Source organism: Aotus nancymaae, unplaced genomic scaffold, assembly GCF_030222135.1.
Source record: "Aotus nancymaae isolate 86718 unplaced genomic scaffold, 86718_ANA_hifiasm-v0.15.2.pri h1tg000032l_0, whole genome shotgun sequence".
Classification (NCBI taxonomy): Eukaryota; Metazoa; Chordata; class Mammalia; order Primates; family Aotidae; genus Aotus; species Aotus nancymaae.
In genome coordinates, this window is record NW_026988445.1 from 11,461,565 (window position 1) to 11,478,454 (window position 16,890).

General features: G+C 46.0%; 1 protein-coding gene and 1 pseudogene across 1 annotated transcript in view; both read right to left on the reverse strand.

Moving 5' to 3' along the window:
• Positions 1–16,890, reverse strand: part of CAPN8 (calpain 8) — a 72,227-nt gene that overhangs the window by 43,203 nt on the left and 12,134 nt on the right. The window lies entirely within an intron of this gene.
• On the reverse strand, positions 8,136–8,413 carry LOC105722300 (small nuclear ribonucleoprotein E-like; annotated as a pseudogene).

Below are 16,890 nucleotides of genomic sequence, written 5' to 3' on the forward strand. Positions count from 1 at the left end.
GAAGTTCAAGATCAAAGCACCAGCAGAGTTGACACGTGGCGAGAGCCCACTTTGTTCATAAATGGCTGTCTTCCAGCTGTGTCCTCAAATGGCGGAAGGGGCAAGGGAGCTCTCTAGGACCTCTTTATAAAGGCACTAAGCCCATTGATGAGGGCTTTGCCCTCATGACCTAATCACCTCCCAAAGCCCCTCCCTCCTAATGCCATCGTATTGGATGTTAAGATTTCAACATATGAATGGGGGTGGGGGGACAGACACATTCAGTCTATAGCGCCACTCAAATAGAGTAATTGAAAGAAATATTTATCCAAAAGAGGAAAGAACATGAAACAGGCAGAGGTATAATACCTTAAATTGGCTAGTTTATATTTCCCTCCGACTCACAGTCCATGGAAATTGGGGCTCCACAGCGAGCTGAGAATATTTGAGCAAAATAATGAATTCTGTGCTGATTGCACATCTGAGTGTAATGTAAAAATTTTGACCCTGCTAATATATGCTTGTTTTTTAAAAATCCCTCTTCAATATTTTATCACAGCTGAGGCATCCTTTGCCTACTCTTCCGCAGAAGGCTGCTCTAAATGTCTTTATACACAGGGAGCTATTTCAGCTCTGTACATTACTATGAAGCAGTCACAGAGCCTCCCTTCCCCCACTGGGTAAACATGTCTTTTGAAGCCCTTGGCATTTAATTCACACCATTTTGACTACTTAAAACACACAGACACACACACACGGACTTCTTTTTCAACCACTCCTTGTGCAGCAGGGCTAATTCACAGGCAGTGTGCCCAGCGTCGACCCACACATTGACTTTTGACTCTATTTGCTTTGTTGACAATTCCCATCTCTCTGGCTAGACTTGGAAGCTGCTTGGAGACAGACAGTGGCCCTTGTGGTTCTCAGAGACCCCAGCATAAAATGCTTGCTGACTGAATTCACCTCAGTATAATCATGTCAAAGGTGATTTGAAAATTCAAACCTTGAGTAGCCTGTCACTAGTGAAGCTTTCTGGGACCCACTTTCTGCTTGCCCGCTCCTTCTCTTACTTCTGCCTTCTCTGGCTAAAAGCAAATTTTGGCATTCAAAGGAAGGCTCTGACTTGCTTCTCAAGCTTCGTCTCCATGCCTGAAGAAGAGCCTCATCTTTCCCACCTCCTGACACTCACCTCTCTGAAAACCCTGCATATATCATGGTTAGATTCTGGTCTACATGAATTTGAGAGAGTGACCTCTTGACATCCCGCAAGCCACGTAATTTTACCATTCTTCAGTCCCTCCAAATCAAACAGATGCCAACCCTTACCCACTGTGACCAGAGGTGAACATAGACTTTTCTGAACCTGGCAGACACCAGCTTGACTGGGTCTCCAGGGCCCCCACCTGCAGCCCTAGCACTATCTTAGACACACTCCACCTCTGCCTTCTCCCCCAGCCTAGCCCTGGAGCACAGATGCCTGCCAGCCCTGGTAAGACCTGGCTCCAGCTCTGCCATGGCCTCTTAGCTCCTCAGGTATTCCTGTTTAATCTTGTCACCTGCTCCCCCGATTCCCACCACCATCCAGTGGCAGCACCTGGGCAGGCTGGCCAGGTGGCACATGAGACTGGAGAGTGAATGAATCAGCCATGTTCCTACCCCTGAGCATCCTGAGCAGGATCCTCTGTTTAAGTTTCCATGCTCTTTGAATCACTTAGTAAATCTCCCTCATCTTGCACCAGCCTCCAGCCCTCCTGGAGGCCCTCTCCCTTCAGGCTTAAGGGACAGCTCCTGTATGCCATCATCACTCACCAGCACTTACCAAACATCACCATGTGTGGGACCGTCTGCAGGACACTGGGACAAGAGAGACATAAAGGACACTGTATCTGCCCTGGAGAAGGCTACAAACTTAGAAGAGTCAAAATAGCACAGCTTTGGACTCAGAAAGCCTGTCCTGTGTTCAAAGCCCTGGACCCTAACTTGCCTGCTGAGCGACTGGCACCAATCACTTGACTCCTAGGATTCTCAGTTTTCTAATCTGTAAAATGAGTTCGGACCTCACAGTTTATTGTACAAGATCATCTGATACCGAGCAAAAAGGACTTACTTGTAACAAGCGAAATGTTTAGTGTTGTCTGTGTATATCTCCTGTTGGCCTTCTGTATCCATGGGTTCCACATCCATGGGTTCAACCAACGACAGGTTAAAAATGTTTGGAAAAAAGTGAATGGTTTTGTCTGTACTGAACATGTACAGACTTTTCTCTTGCCATGATTCCCTAGGTGATACAGTATAACAACTATTTACATAACATTTACACTGTATTAAGTATTATAAGGAATCCAGAGGTGATTTAAAGTAAACGGGAGGACATGCATGGGTTATATGCAAACACTACATCGTTTCTATCAGGGTCATGAGCATCTGTGGATTTGGGTATTCACGGGGATCCTGGAACCAGTCCCCCACAGATACCAAGGGAAGACTGTATGGGGTGTGTGTGTGTGTGTGTGTGTGTGTGTGTGTGTGTGTGGTCTCCAGCTGGCTACAGAGGACATCAGGACATAAAAGATATCAAAGATGCACATGAGTGTATATGTAACAGCAGTTATGATATTTTTAGAGTGCCTCTGGAGTATCTTGATTAATGTTCCCCATGAATAAGCCAGCTTCTCTCACCCCGACTGAGTACAATCTCTCCCAATGAGCAACTGCTTCTCTGCTGATAAGAAACAATTCCCTGGCCTTTCCATATCCAGGACAAATCGGGACCTTCAGTGCCTCCAGGAATCGTAGGCAGGGGGTTCTGCTGCCACCCCAGGCTCTGTGGTCCCTACTCTCCCTCAAACAAACAACATAGAACCAAAGGAAATAATCTCAGGCAGCAGCTCACATGCACAACTAACACCATGAGTCCCTACACTGGGGCCCTGCTCTGTCCTAATCCATTCACCCTGTTACCGCCCGCTGGCTCTGAGTCAGGCTTAAAGCACCCATGCTCTGCACCTTCTTTGAACCTGCAAATGTACTTCAGCCTGATGGACCTTGCACATCTGGAAGTTGCCCACAATAAGTCCTGCTGCTAATGTAGAATTAAAGTAGGTTAATCTGGCCAGGCGCAGTGGCTCACACCTGTAATCCCAGCACTTTGGGAGGCCAAGACCAGCAGATCACCTGAGGTCAGGGGTTTGAGACCAGCCTGGCCAACGTGGTGAAACCCCGTCTCTACTAAAAATACAAAAATTAGTTGGGTGTGGTGGCCCTCGCCTGTAATCCCGGCCACTCAGGAGGCTGAGGCAGGAGAATTGCTAGAACACAAGAGGCCAAGGTTGCAGTGAACTGAGATCGTGTTCCTACACTCCAGCCTGAGTCACAGAGCAAGACTCTGTCTCAAAAAAATTAAATAATAAATGAAGTAGATTAATCAGATGGCTCTTGGATACGGTAAGTTCCTAGAAAATGGTGATGAGAAAAACATGTACTATAGGCTCAGCCTTTCACCCTCCAAGAGTTGAAATCACATAAGCCACACCTTCATCAGTGTATTGCACAAGGAGAATGGCTTCTTTTAAAAGCATATTAATTGGGAAGCCATTAGGCTGGGGCAACTACAGCACTTTAAGTTTTTACCTAAGCAAGCCAAATCCTGATGTAAACAGTAAAACGAAACTAGAGACTATCAATCCGAAACCAACTAACCTCTAAAACCAGTCTTTCCACTGTAATCAATCAAATACGTTGTATGTGTCTTACTTCCATATTCAGCCTCTAAAAGCCCACGCTGCTGCAGTGGATCTCTCTGAGCCTCTGCTGGTTTTGAGGGCTGCCCAAATCATGAATCCTTCTTTGCTCAAATAAACTCTGTTACATTTATTTTGTCTGAAGTTCTTCCTTTAATACTTCCTGTATTTGAATCTGCCTGTGCTTTGCACAAGACAAAGGGGCTGTTTAATGCCCATTTGCCTGACAACTAAAGCTGAGGCCCTGAGCTCAAGTGACCCTCAAGCCAGACAGTGTCAGAGGTAGGATTAGTTCTAGCAAGATGATGAGTTTTCTGCCTTCTCAACTCTTCCAGGGCCATGTGGAAACTGAGGTAAATACAATCACATCATTTGAAATAAATGCCCTAGACCTCTGCACAAGGGAAGCAGGAAATTTCAAAAACAGTCCCTCCTCCTGTCAACCTACACAAAGCTTCTCATCAGCCTCTTTTCATCCTCACTTTCCAATCGCATCCAACCACCCCCTCTCCCCACCCCTCGTTAGCATTTGGTTTGCCCTCTGACCTAGCTCATAGACTAGCATCTCCTTACATTGCAATAACATAAAATTGTATGACTTCTTAGAGTTGTTACGAAGATAAAAATGAGATAAGATATGCAAGGTCCCTAGCGTAGTGCCTACCAGATAGAAAGCCCTGAACAAACCTTCTTAGTATTTGCTGTTATCACCCAACATACAATCAACCCAAACACCAGGTAACCCAAACAATTGCATCAGCAAATGTTTATTGAGTGTCTACTGCCCATAGGAAAACAAAAACTAAAATGATGCCAGGAAGTTGCAGGTGTCCTTCCCTATCCACCCCTATGTTTGGTATAGGACGCAGACTGCTGTCTCACTCCCACCACCTGCCTTCCTGCCCAGGTTTCCCATCTCAGGCATCGGCACTACTAGTTTGTCAGTTGCTGAAGCCCAGGAGGCATTCTGATTCCTTTTCCTTACTCCATTCATATCCAGTTGCTTCCCAAGTGCTTTTGATTTCATTCCTAAATAGCTCTCAAATCTCATTCTCCTCTCTAACATTACTGCCATCGCCTCCTCTCCCATTAAGACTATAAGGGACCCTCTTTCTCCAAATATTCATTATTTAGGAGCAGTAATTAGGAGACTGCAGAAAGAAGCAAAATTGTCATGATGTGAAAATATTCAAGAGTTTTCACCCAACCAACCCTCCCCACCTAACATTACTAGGAACACTAGAACTACCAACCATGCCACTCTCACATGCAGATACAATGCAAGGTGGCTGCAAAGTGACACTGAACATTTTGCTCAATTTGCTGGATTTCATGAAGTTGATGAAAGTGATATTGAAGACCTGCTTCAGTGCCACTGACCAAGAAGAAGTTGGCAGAGTTAAAGCAGTTGCAGCTGAGGAAGGAAAACTGCTGAGGTTCGAGGCAGGACTGGTCCTTGAAAAGGGAATGGTTTGAGTGTCAAAGTATCGAGGAGGGCCTTGGAGAAACTGATGAAATCTTTGAATGTTTTCATGATTCTGCCTCAGAAGTCAAGCAAGAAGCGAAGTGTTGCATCCTGCTGTCCTGTCATCTTTTCAGCATGAGTTCTCCCCTCAAAAAGTCAACAACTGATTCATACTTTGTTCTAAGAGCTAGCGCAAAGCTGCAATTATTACATAAGTATTATGAAATACAAAGTAATATGAAAATTTTAAAATAATTTTTTGTATTATTTTTCAAAGTAAGATACTAATCAAGCCTTTTAAAAAAATGTTTACTAAGAAATGTGGGCCTCCATTTTACTCTCAGTGGTCCCTTTCCAATACCAGTTTTCTGCAAATAATGAGAGTTTCCTGTCTTGCAATTGTCTCTTCCTGATGTCTGCACTCTCCACACTGCAGCAAATCTGGCTATAAACAGCCCTGTTTTAAAATCTTCCATGATTCCCCACTGCCCTCAGGAATAAAGTCCAGAATTCTTCACACAGCACCAGAGCCCTGCGTGGTCTGGCCACTGCCTCCCTCTCCACTCTCAGCCTTTGCACTCCCTGCTCCATGTTTGCCCCAGTCCTACCACTTCTTTGAAAGTTCTCCCCAGTGCTATGCACTTCCTAGCCAAAGGACCTTTATTCATCTCATTCCTGCAGCCTGGAACCCTCTTGCCCACCCTCTTTCCCAGGAGAGGAGAGAATGCCTATTTGTTCTCTTCTGTTTCCTGGCATGAAGAAGACACTTGATACATATTTAAATGACTAAATGGGCTGTGAAAGTTCTTCCTGATTCTGACAAACGAGTGTGTCAGATAAGCCACATGTTCCCTCACTCCTGTAAGCATCCACAGCCATCGGTACTTCAGTCCACCACCATTCAACGCCGTGAGCCCACCTCCTACTGTGCTTGTAAATTAAGAACCTGGCACACCTTACCAGAACATCGTCCTCCTTTTAGGGTGGATAATAGCAAAAGCTACCGGTGTTCTAGAAACAAGACCATAGAGAACATAAGTCCTGGGCATGACAGATATCCAGAAAACTCAAAAGGGCAAGGGCCTAGGTGCTGTGTTCTCAGCAGGCGGTGGGGTATTCGAGTCACCCAAGGGGGAGAATCACTACGAGTTTCAAAGATTAACCCCAAGTCTGGTATTTTTCTGAACAATGGTAACGTGACTCATTTATGGCAACTATAATTTGTATAGCCTCAAAATAACTCTTTGGAGTCATGCTACATATAATAAATCACACTAAATAATCCACTTCCACTGACCCCTATAGGTTTCCTGGCACCTCCCGCTCCTGGTTACCATGGCGACCCAGAAGGGGCCTCTCAGACCCGATAGCAGCGTGGCGGCAGCTATAAACATCTCTACATTTGGCTGAGGACAATTCTGGGCCAAGGGGGTCTTCAGCTTTCAGGAGCTACAGAGCACCCCAGAGAGTTAATGTAGTTCAAAATAGAGGGGAGAACAGGAAAGGCTAGCGAGTCATCTTTGAATCAGAAGCCATTTTTGCCTTGCCTTCTAAGTTTTCAGTGGAGAGGAAAAGAAGAAAAAAAAAAAGCAAGCAAACTCTTCACAGCTGAAGAAACTTGTTCAGATTATTTCAGAGTTCCTCCTAGTTGCCCGTGAAGCCCACCGGGCCCATTCTCATCTGTCTCATTTCTGGGATTGTGGACGGAATAAGACTCAATGGCATGAAACTGCTTCAGGACCTCTGCCTCACCTCCAGCTTTAAATCAGATCTTGAATGCTACTTAGAGGGAAAATTTTTTCTTAGTAAATTATAAAAATGGAATTGATTCACCAGAGGGGGAAAAGAACCCACTGAGTAAATACATTTGAGGCTTATGTAAATACATCTCAGAGCATGTTTCAAGGGAAAGTGGCTTGCTTATTGAGTTTAATTATAATGCTCTTTGGTTTCAAAAATAAGACAAAAATGCTAGAAGCCAGGTGTAACAGGGAAAGAAATGAAAAGATGAGCACTGAGGTGCAAGGGTTAGCTCCAGCCACGGCTGAAATACATGTGATGAGGTACAAAAATGGCACATCGCCGTTATTGCTAGGGACAGCCCTGACACATTGTCAAGTGTCCCCTCCAAATATGATCCTAAATGGCACCACACTTCCAATCCCGGACTAGGTATCCTGAGGTTTCCAAATGTATAGAGATCTTTAAAGTGCATTGAGGATAATGGCGTCTCCTAGCAGTATATTCCAGGCTCAAATATACAGAGATGAGGTGAACTGAACTCAAATGTTAAAATGCCAAGGAACCCAGTGGGATGTTGTGAGCAGAAAACAAGACGTTTTTAAGGCTGGGAAAATGTCCTAAGTACAACGTCCAAGAGCAAAAACAAGTAAAAAAAAAGAAAGAAAGGAATCGAAACTCTTAAAGGGAGTGGTAGAGGGGACCCTGGCCAGGCTGGTGGGCAGGGCAACTACAGAGAAAGCCTTTCGATCAGAAGCCACTGACCGCACAGAAGCCTGGAGCACATCTACAGAAGCACAGACTTTCTCCAAACACCAAGCTGAGGACAGCTAGCAGTAGCTCAACGCAGATCACAGGGTGAAAGCCGACTGGAATGCAGAAAGTCCCCAGGGTCAGTGTCATGATTCAGGCCCAGTGGGGGCTTGAGGTAGACTGCAGGCGATAAACACATCTTAACATGCTTCCAGATCTAGTCTGTGCAGCGCATACAGTACTGGCCAGCGTAGTGACTTCTAGATTTCTAGAAAATCTGGACTTCTGATTTCCTTTTTAAAAATTTTTTTTAATACAAACATTCCCATAGCATTTATTGTCATCTTGTAATAACATAAGGGGAATCAATACAATATGAATAAATGTTCATATTGGACAAAGGACATCTAAAAACAAACTGCATCCTTTTTAACAATTCCTCACTTCACTGATCATCTCTAGTTGGAGACACTGTATAGCCGAGTAGTATCATCTCCTTTTAGCATGATCCAATGCAGTTGTTTTCTTGACTTTGTTTTAGAATGAATCTGTTCTGCATCAACTAATACAAGAGTCATATACTCATCAAAACCAGTGATACAGCCTTTCTCTACATATTCACTTGCTCATAGAGCCATACCTGAATCTGGGGTCTATTTTGTAAGTATCTGAAGACGAGGTTGATGGGCTGCGTCATAACCTTCTGCACTTTCTGGCCCTGGTCACAGTATGCCATGGTGGAATTTTCTAGATTTCTGATTTCTTATAAAAACTGCAAAATCCAGCCAAAATTTTTCTCTCTACTTATTCTACAAATATTTACTGAGCATTCGCTCTGTGCCAAGTATTCCAGGCCCTAAGGATACAACAGTGGGGAAAAACAAAATCCTTGATGTTGTGGAGCATACATGCTAGTAGGAAAGACAAACACTAAATAAATGCATGTGACAGGTGGTGGTAAATCCTGTGAAGAAACTGGAGCAGGGTAAGGGGGGTGAGAGTTTCTAACGGAGTGCTAGGAAACGCAGGGAAGTCTGGGAAGGTCTCCTGGCTCCTGCACAGTAACACCCAGCTCCAGCTAGGTGATGGCTTCCCCCTCACACAGGGCATGCTCTCTGGTTTGCCACAGTCCCCGCTACTCTCTCGTTACCTCCTCCTGGCCTACTCTACTCGTTTATGTGGCCCCTGTAGGCATCGCAGCTGTGGCCCTCTGCGTTAATCCTTCCCTAGATCCCTCTGCATTAATCAGGGTTCTCTAGAGGGGCAGGACTAACTGGATAGAATGTATATATGAAAGGGAGTTTTTAAGGAGTATTGACTCACACAGTCACAAGGTGAAGTCCCACAATAGGCCGTCTGCAAGCTGAGGAGCAAGGAAGACAGTTAGAGACCTGAAACCTCAAAAACAGGGAAACCAACCGTGCGGCCTGTGGCTGAAGACCTGAGAGCACCTGGCAAATCACTGGTCCAAGTCCAAGAGTCCAAAAGCTGAAGAACTTGGAGTCTGATGTTCTAGGGCAGGAAGCATCCAGCAAGGGAGAAAGATAAAGGCCGGAGGACTCAGCAAGTCTAGTCCTTCCACGTTCCTGGGCCTGATTTTATTCTAGCTGCACTGGCAGCTGATTAGATGGTGCCCACCCAGATTGAGGGTGGGTCTGCCTCTCCCAGTTTACTGACTCAAATGTTAATCTTCTTTGGCAACGCCCTCACAGACACACCCAAGATCAATACTTTGATCCTTCAATCCAATCAAGTTGACACTTAGTATTAACCATCACGCTCTCCAATTCTGGATACCCAGGATCCAGCAGGGAAAGGAATTACTGCTCCCAAGCAGACACACAAAACAAGTCTAAGCAAATGGGATTTGAGGAAATACGAGCCTAAGCCAAGTCTGAAGGGGTGGGGGGACCACTCCAGGCACTGCCCTGGTAAATGATGGAGAAACACGGTTTTTAAGACTTGAACACGTGTACAGAAGGGGCTCCAGATGTGACTGGGGAGGGATCCCCAGACCTCTCCCCACTACAGAGTGCCAGGCTGGGGGTCCCAGGTGGTAAAGCATCAGGGACCAAGGTTGAGGAAGGATGCAGGCCGAAGTACTGGGTCATGGTACTTGGTCAGGGACCAAGGTTGAGCGAGGATGCAGGTACTAGGTCATGAAGCCTGGGTTCACATCCCAGGGCTGCTCAGCTACCCTGTGGGACCCCTGAGGGAGGCACAAAGAGGCCTCTTGGAGCAGAAGGGAGAGGGTAAACCAAAGAGGAAAGTAAAGGGAGAGGGTAAACCAAAGTGCTCTACTTTCAAGGAGCAGGTTTGGGGCTCCTTGACCTCAGGTGATCGGCCCGCCTGGGGGTACAGGGAGCACTGTGGGGAAAACAGACTGCACCTCTGTACAGGGAAGACCAGTCCCCTTCTGCCAGCTGGTGAGAGATTGCCCAGCCTGAAGTCAGCAAGAACAGCTGAGACAACAAGAGGGAGGTGACACAGCAAACACAGGGCCAAGAGAAAGCACTGGAAGGAGAACAGTGTCTGCAAAGGACTTGTTAGATGGGACTTGTTTCCATTCCTCAGGTTTGTGGCCTCTTAGAAGAAGGGAGTCACCTATCCTTTCTCCCATGAGCAGGTGGTGTGGCTTTGCTTCCAGAAGGACCAGCCTTTTGTGGGAGCATCCTGCTCTATTCCTTGGATGGCGGGAGCCAGCCTACTGAAGAACTGAGGATGTATGTCTCCCAGCCACAGTCCCAGTTGCTGCTGTCAGGGCTTTCAATAAATGCCCTGAATGTGGCAAAGGCCTTAACATAGCCTGTAACCTCACCCTTCCTGCTTCTGCGCCAGTCTGCCCTCACCTTTTCCTCCTCAACCACATCCCCAGAAGACCACATATAGGCTCTCTTGAGCCTTGGGGACTGGGACATGGCATTACTGAAGGTTGATCAATTGCATTGTCTTCAGGTGGCCCCAAGATCTCTTTTAGTTATGCCCTTTATGTACCAGCCATGGCTGGGCGCAGTGGCTCACTCCTGTAATCCCAGCACTTTGGGAGACCGAGGCGGGTGGATCACCTGAGGTCGGGAGTTCAAGGCCAGCCTGACCAACATGGAGAAATCTCGTCTTTCCTAAAATTACAACGAAAATTACAAAATTAGCAGGGTGTGATGGCACATGCCTGTAATCCCAGCTACCCAGGAGGCTGAGGCAGGAGAATTGCTTGAACCCTGGAGGCAGAGGCTGCAATGAGCCAAAATTGCACCATTACACTCCAGCCTGGGCAACAAGAATGAAACTCTGTCTCAAAAAAAAAAAGAAGAAGAATCAGCCAATGTGCTGAATCTAATGGCTAAGGTGGGGCAGGAGGTCAGAGAGAGTTGAAGAAGCCCAAGACTCACGGCCAGCCTGTGATAGAGAAATTGTCCTTAGGCCCTGGGATGACATCTATAAAACTGAAGCCACAGGCAGAGTGGAGCTGGTAAGTGTGAAGTCAAGTCCTAACACTGGGGTCTGTGGAATGTGTTAAAATAACTGTCCCACAAAATGCAGAACAGATTCATTTTAACAAGCAACCCTCTGAGTAGAAATCAGCAACACTCTAGGGCTTGGTTTTCAGACCCAAACTTCAGGCAGCTCAGCCAAGCTGGAGTTCAGAGAGCACCCCCTTTCCTGGGACCACCTCCCGCCTCTCATAAGGTTAAGAGGATGTCTTCCAGGGGACTCAGGCTCACTGGCAATTTTGCACTTTTCTTACAAAGTGAGGAATAGTCAGGTCACCTCTGAGTAGGTGAAACTGGAGAGCACTGACAAAATCCTCTTCTGGCAAAAAGAAGCCTCCCCTGGCAGAAGGAGCCTCGCGTTCCTGAAAGGTAGGATTCTTAACCTTTCCTGTGCATTGTGAAAGAAAAGTAGACTCTTGGGACCTCAAACTCATTATGCTAAAGGAAAAGTTAAGCTTGGGAATTGAGTTACCTGAAATTACCTTTCTTTTGTTCCCAAATAGACAGTTACCATTTTACAGGCTTACTTTATCCTATGTAAGATGCAGATTTACTAAGTACAAGATAAATGCATAAATGACTTTTCCTCTACCCACTTCTTTTCACATGTAAAATGTAGATTCACTGGGCACTAATCAGAGCCTCACAAGAAAGTAATCACTTGCCTCATCGCCTACCCTCTCTCCTTTTTCTTCTTCCCCTCCTGCCTGCTCTTTCCTCTTTAAATATTGAAGTTCCCAAAACCCTCTTTGGAAAAAGAACAGGTCATGGATTCTACCGTGATTTGCGTTTCATTTTCCCAGGTGTGTCCTCAGTCTTGGCAAAATAAAACCTCGAATCGATTGAGACCTGCTGCAGTCACTTTTTGGTTTACAGCAAGGACCCCTTTGGTAAATGCTTCAGATGAAAAATAGGGCCATAAAAAAACAATTACGCCAAAGTTATCAAAATATGTTTTTAAAAATTATAATAATGCTGTGCTTTTCTATTAACGTCTTGAACAAACGATTGGGAGAGGGCCTGATAGATAACATAATTACGAAATCTCAGTGAGCAGATGTGGGGTTTTGGATACTTGCAGCAACTGTTATGTGATATGAAAATCACCCACGGTTTCTATGACTGTGCTGCATCTCCTGCAGTCATACGAAAAGGAGCGAAGTTAGTGAGCGTTCGTGGAACTCTCCACGCAACGCAGAAATTTTTCATGCTCCTGAAGTAACGTGCAATATGCAAATCCTCCTGTAATCCACGGCCTCAAACTCTCGTTAAAGTGGAAGTGGTTGTCCTGGACCCTTTGTTCAGAGTAGAAAGGAGAGTGGTGTTAGGGGAATGAAACAAGAGGGCGGTGAGCGCCAGGACCCGAGATCAAGGGAAGAGATGGCGCCGCGGAGAAGGGGAACCACCATGGGTAGCAAAGCGAACTTCCCCCGAATCACAGGTAAGCCCCCTGGGCTGCATGGAGTGTCATCTTCAGTTTTTCCAACCTCCCGGAGGCCTGACCCTGTGCTCTCCAGAATCAATGAGTAGATTTGGCCCTTTAAGTTCTCTGAGGCTTCCCTGATTGCTCATTAAAAGTATCTGCTCAGTCCTAGTGAATTGATTTACTTCGCCCCGGTCTCAAAGGATGCTACAGATCAAAAGGTGTCCAGGAAACTGCTCTTAAAGATGCTGACACTACTCCCAATTACTGACTAGCGGTGTGCACGCCAGGCCCCTGTTCCAGAAGTCCAGGCCTCACTCCGTGGGGGAGCGTGAACTCAGAGGAAAATCAATGTGTGGGATGCAGAAGAGAAGGCAACTGGATTTAAGTTGTTGTTGGTACCTTGTTTGCCTTTAGAGATGTATGAAAAGGTCCAGTCATTCTTTTTTCAAAACAGAAATACGGAATATAAAACTCTACTCTTGGGAGGCTGAGGCGGGTGGATCACGAGGTCAAGAGATCGAGACCATCCTGGTCAATATGGTGAAACCCCATCTCTACTAAAAATACAAAAAATTAGCTGGGCATGGTGGTGTGTGCCTGTAATCCCAGCTACTCAGGAGGCTGAGGCAGGAGAATTGCCTGAACCCTGGAGGCGGAGGTTGCGGTGAGCCGAGATCGCACTATTGCACTCCAGCCTGGGTAACAAGAGCGAAACTCTGTCTCAAAAAAAAAAAACAACTCTACTCAACAAATACAACAAAAATGAAAAAGACATCCACTTCATAGAGGCAAAGAGAAAAATCAGGTCAACAGAGAAAAGACGGTTAGGAGAGAGAGGCACACACGGGCACAAACACAGAGAGTATAAGACGAAGTGAAAAATGATGGGGAAGGCAGGAGACGGAGAAGAAAACCCCAGCACGTACCAAACCTTCAGGCAAAGCTCATCTCACTCATGAATTCTGCTCCAAATGGAAAATAAACTACCCACTAGAGTCAAAGTTTAGGAAAGAAGAAAGTTTCTTGCTCCCAGTTCCTAAAAGCAGCAAGCATCAAATTTCATTTTACAGAGACCAAGGTCTTCTACTTTTATAGAGTAATATCACTCATGGGGCCTCTGGGCCCATTTAACATAAAGATGATTCAAGCCCTTTTGCATTTTCACAACCATAGACACAAATGGTACCACGCCTTAGTGTTTCCCTGCCTGTGGATGCACTCAGGTAAGAACTGGATGGAGCTTGCGAGACAGGTAGAGTTAGCAGTTACTACTGAGCCAGTGCAAGACGGACTTACTCTGCGAGTCCTGCTGGGATCCCCAGGAAGCAGTGAGCATTCTGTGTTCCTTTAGCCACAGCCACCATCAGGGCTGGGGACAGCCTCCTTCATGACCTGTTCCTTCCACTGTCAAGGATCAGCCAGCACCTCCAATAACCTTAATGTATCCACCCAGCAGTGTCAGCAAGCTGGGGACAGACACACAGACACATTAGTTTGCATGAAACTCTGAAATCCTTTGAAAATAGAGACATATAGGCAACCTCAGGATGGAATTTTTATTCTAAATGCCTGATCCAGCCTGATTGCCAAGAGTGATACTGGCAAAGAAAAACAAAAAATACAAAAAGCCTCGGATTTAGGCTGTGTTTTCAAATGATTTAATAATAATGACAGGCAGAGGGTTTACACCAACAGATCAAAAGTGCAACAAACATTTGTCGAGCACTGCTAGCTACCAGGTACTTTGGATATATCGATGTGTAACAGTTTCATGGAGTGCACAGTCAGGACTCCCAGGGTTATTAAGATCCACCTCCACCCATGGTAGCCCCCACTTCCTAGGGGACAAGGAACCAGGTGTCAACTCTCTACCCATCACAACCACCTGACCAGCTGGCTTTGATTATATCCCCACTTTACAGCTGTGAAAACTAAGGTGGAGAGGCCAGAGGTGCACCATGAAGACCCAGGTCTACCTGTGATGCTGAATTAGGCACTGCTAGTGGTAGATCAAGTGAGAGAAAGGAGGGGCCCTTGGCAAAGACATTTCCAGGAGCACTGCAGGGTAATGGATTTAGGAGAGGGGGAAAGACGCCAGAGCCATGGGGCTCAGAGGGCAGAGGTGGCCTTGGAGAGGGAGAGTGCAGACTGGGCCAGACCTGAGATCCCCCTTCATTTACATGTTGAGGTGCACCTGCCTTATTCTGTCTGCCCAGAGCCACTCCCCCTTCTTTTGGATAGTTCTCTCTGTGGTTTTAGGGGAGATTCCCAGTCACAAGAGGCTCCCAACAGCAAGAGTGAGTCCCTTAGCCATATGGCACCTCACTGCTCTGGCTGCCGTAACTGGCTCAAGGAGTAGGAGAAGACCCAAACCGTAACATCACAGTCCTTTTCCGAGATCCATAAAACCAAAGCCGGTTTACGATTATACTGAGATAAAGTCTGGAATCATTAGCGGTCCTGTTTCCTGCCAGATGGATCCTGTCTGTCATGGAAGAGAATGAAGCCAACCTGTAGATACCAACAGAGATGAAAGATGGGCAGAGAGTGTGCCAGGAACATTTAGATCCCTGGAACCAGGCTTCAAGGCCAACAATGCCCTTCCACTTCCAAAATCTAGTTGGATGAGCCAATAAATTCTCCTTTTCTCTTAAGATATTAATAGCTGAGTTGGACTTTGAAAGCCAGTAACCAAAGGAGTTCTGGTTGACATATAGGTGTGACTTACTATGGGGGAGGGGTGCACAAAACCAGAATTGGGTACTATATTCACGGGACAAAATCTATTTCAGTGACCACAGAGGCCTCAAGATGCTCTGAGATGTGCATAGGCCAAAACGCAAGGGAGAGAGGCTGTGCTGGAACGAGCAGTGGAGGGACTGGCTGGGTCCCTGCCATTTCCTGAGGGATGTGCACCCTTGAGTGTCCACTGGAAAAAGCACCCACAGACATGACCCACAGGGGACCCCACACTTACAGCTTATTCCATCACCACATGCGGCGGCCCTGAGATTGCCTTCCACTCTAATAGGACGCTGAGTGTGGCTGGCCCTTGCTAGACCTGGTAAGAATGGACGCCATTCAGAAGATGGAGCAAGGAAAGGCTGGGATTGCCGGGAACAGCAACTTTGGAGAAGGACTCTCCTTCTCAGTGTGCCAGGAGGCCTCTGCGTCCTGGGAGGGCTTTCATCTGAGGGCTGTTTCAACAAAGGATGTACTCGTTTATTATTTATGTAGAGGCAAAACCATACTATCCTCCTGCAGGGACTGAACTACCCAAAGAAAAGTCATATTCTACAGGAAAAATTACTTGAAACAATTTGATCCTTGGCATTCAGCTTCCTCAATCTTTATTTTCCTAAAATATGTCTTCGAGGAAAGCCAGCTCCTGGGCTCTATGTAGGCATAAGCTCTGATAGTAGCCAAGAGACTCACACTTTTAGGAGGAAAATCTGGCTTAGTAAGGACAGCAGAGGGGAAGGGATGTGTTTTACGTGAGTGGAAGAGAGAAAATAACTCAAGTGACCATCCATAGGAGGGAGGATAAATCAACCACAGTGCATACACACGACAGAGTGCAACACTTGGAGTGGTTCACAGAGAACGAAGGTCTTTATAGACTGTTATGGAAAGATCTCCCAAATACCTTATTAAGTGAAATAACACCAAATAATGGCAAGGTGCCAAACAGTGTTCATGGTGTGCTGCCTTCAATACAAGAAAGGAATAAAAATTAGAATATGTGTTTAGATTTGCTTGAATTTGCATAAAGAAAGACCGAAGGAATTTTTTGAGTGGCTGCAAAGCAGTGAGCAACGGAGTTGGAAGCAGGTGGGAAACAGACTTCACTGGGGGCTTTTCAGTTGCTTTAATTTTTACATTGTGTGTATTCAAAATAATGATGAAATAACACAAAACTCTATGAAAAAGACATTTTCATTATACAAATCAACTGTTTTAAAAAATCCCAGCCTGGACGACGTGGCGAAACCCTGTCTCTACAAAAAAAATACAAAAAAATGAGCTGGGAGTTGGGGGCACATGGCTGTTGTCCCAGCTGCTCAGGAGGCTGAGGTGGGAGGATTGCTCAAGCCTGGGAGAAGGAGGTTGCAGTGAGCCGAGATTGGGCCACTGCACTCCAGCCTGGGAGACAGAGCCAGACCCTGTCTCAAAAAAAAAAAAATTATAAAATTTTTTCTTAAAACCCTTAGAGCAGATCACACTGCGCTGTGTTGTACTCTGAAAAGCCAACAGAACATTTAACAAACATTAATCCATATCAGGCCCTAATTCAAC